Genomic DNA, 2500 nt, shown 5'->3' with positions numbered 1-2500 from the left:
AGTCAAAATCGCACGCTCTCACGGCGATTTGCCCCCGTATACGCCTGGGCGTAAGTCCGTGCGTCGCCGACCTAGCGGCCTGCCGATCGGTATTTAGAGGGAGGCACTTTGAAAGCAACACGCCGTTGGAACTTTGAAAAATTTCGATGCGTCGCCAAAGTTCGTACTTTTCGATAAAATCTTCGTCCTATGATACATTTCGATCAAGAACTACATTGATCGTCATGAAACTGTTTTTTTTTTTGGGAGACGTGTACGCTCCTTTTCATAAAGGAGACTATCTTATTGCGAAAGTCAAAATCGCACGCTCTCACGGCGATTTGCCCCCGTATACGCCTGGGCGTAAGCCCGTGCGTCGCCGACCTAGCGGCCTGCCGATCGGTATTTAGAGGGAGGCACTTTGAAAGCAACACGCCGTTGGAACTTTGAAAAATTTCGATGCGTCGCCAAAGTTCGTACTTTTCGATAAAATCTTCGTCCTATGATACATTTCGATCAAGAACTACATTGATCGTCATGAAACTGTTTTTTTTTTTGGGAGACGTGTACGCTCCTTTTCATAAAGGAGACTATCTTATTGCGAAAGTCAAAATCGCACGCTCTCACGGCGATTTGCCCCCGTATACGCCTGGGCGTAAGCCCGTGCGTCGCCGACCTAGCGGCCTGCCGATCGGTATTTAGAGGGAGGCACTTTGAAAGCAACACGCCGTTGGAACTTTGAAAAATTTCGATGCGTCGCCAAAGTTCGTACTTTTCGATAAAATCTTCGTCCTATGATACATTTCGATCAAGAACTACATTGATCGTCATGAAACTGTTTTTTTTTTTGGGAGACGTGTACGCTCCTTTTCATAAAGGAGACTATCTTATTGCGAAAGTCAAAATCGCACGCTCTCACGGCGATTTGCCCCCGTATACGCCTGGGCGTAAGCCCGTGCGTCGCCGACCTAGCGGCCTGCCGATCGGTATTTAGAGGGAGGCACTTTGAAAGCAACACGCCGCTGGAAGTTTGAAAAATTTCGGGGCAAAGCAATACGCGGCTGGGACTTTGAAATATTTCGGAGCGCACCTAAAGTTCGTTATTTTGGCTAAACGGAGCGAAAATCTGCATTTATACCATCACGGACGTTAGTTCAATAGCGTTTAACGATCGATCCACGGTACAGAATGCAAAAATATGATTGTTAAAATTTTCGACTAATCGGTTCTAAGAGGCGAAGCAATACGCCGCTGGGACTTTGAAATATTTCGGAGCGCACCTAAAGTTCGTTATTTTGGCTAAACGGAGCGAAAATCTGCATTTATACCATCACGGACGTTAGTTTAATCGCGTTTAACGATGGATCCACGGTACAGAATGCAAAAATATGATTGTTAAAATTTTCGACTAATCGGTTCTAAGAGGCGAAGCAATACGCCGCTGGGACTTTGAAATATTTCGGAGCGCACCTAAAGTTCGTTATTTTGGCTAAGCGGAGCGAAAATCTGCATTTATACCATCACGGACGTTAGTTTAATAGCGTTTAACGATGGATCCACGGTACAGAATGCAAAAATATGATTGTTAAAATTTTCGACTTATCGGTTCTGGATCACTGAAAAATCAAAAAAAATTATTAATTTTGATTAATTAAATTACATATGTAGTTTTATATTGTTATAGTCTCGTATTTGTTAATGTTTTGTCGTAAGAAAATGCAAAAATATCGTTTTAATGTTTTCGTCTCATCGGTTCTGGATCGCTGAAAAATCAAAAAAAAATATTAATTTTGATTAATTAAATTACAAATGGAGTTTTATATTGCTATAGTCGCTTATTTGTTAATGTTTTACCGTAAGAAAATGCAAAAATATCGTTTTAATATTTTCATCTCATCGGTTCTGGGCGGTTTTAAAATTTTTTAAAATATTAATTAAACCCATGATTTACATGAGAATGTGAATTTATTATGTCCTGCATGTTAATTTATTAATTTTCATGTATAGAACGTTATAAAATGAAAGGATATGTTCGACGATATTTTCAGTCTAAGTTTTACCGTGCCGGCGGGATGGTACGCTCTCACGGCGGTTTGCACAGGCATACGCCTGGGCGTAAGCCCATGCGTCGCCGACCTAGCGGCCGGCCGTTCGGTATTTATAGGAAGGCACTTTCGGTTCGCTCGGACCGGTCGGGAGTAGCGTCGAGCGTGTGGCTCTTTTATGACTTCGGTTGAAAAGCAGTCTACCGCTCCTCGAGAATATACTTTCTCGACTATTCTCGTTCCGGTTTTCCGTTGCGGATTATTATTAATCTCCACACAGCATTACCACGGGTCGGTGTCTAAGACCGAATGGCCCATATGTGGTGAGCCTTGTAATATAAGGCTGGTGACCTGTATGCACTTATAAATGTTGCATACTTGTACAAACTGAGCATCAACTGTCTGTAACCAAAATTTGTTAAAACTGAAAAAGTTATAAGATTGTATAAAATTTTTGAACCAAGAAAGTAGTGTTA

General features: G+C 41.9%; 1 long non-coding RNA gene across 1 annotated transcript in view; it reads right to left on the bottom strand.

Moving 5' to 3' along the window:
- Positions 1-2500, bottom strand: part of LOC143306627 (uncharacterized) — a 61937-nt gene that overhangs the window by 30417 nt on the left and 29020 nt on the right. The gene's annotated exons all lie outside the window — the stretch shown is intronic.

The sequence above is a fragment of the Osmia lignaria genome, unplaced genomic scaffold (genome assembly GCF_051020975.1).
Source record: "Osmia lignaria lignaria isolate PbOS001 unplaced genomic scaffold, iyOsmLign1 scaffold0016, whole genome shotgun sequence".
NCBI lineage: Eukaryota > Metazoa > Arthropoda > Insecta > Hymenoptera > Megachilidae > Osmia > Osmia lignaria.
This window is presented reverse-complemented; position numbering and strand designations above follow the sequence as displayed.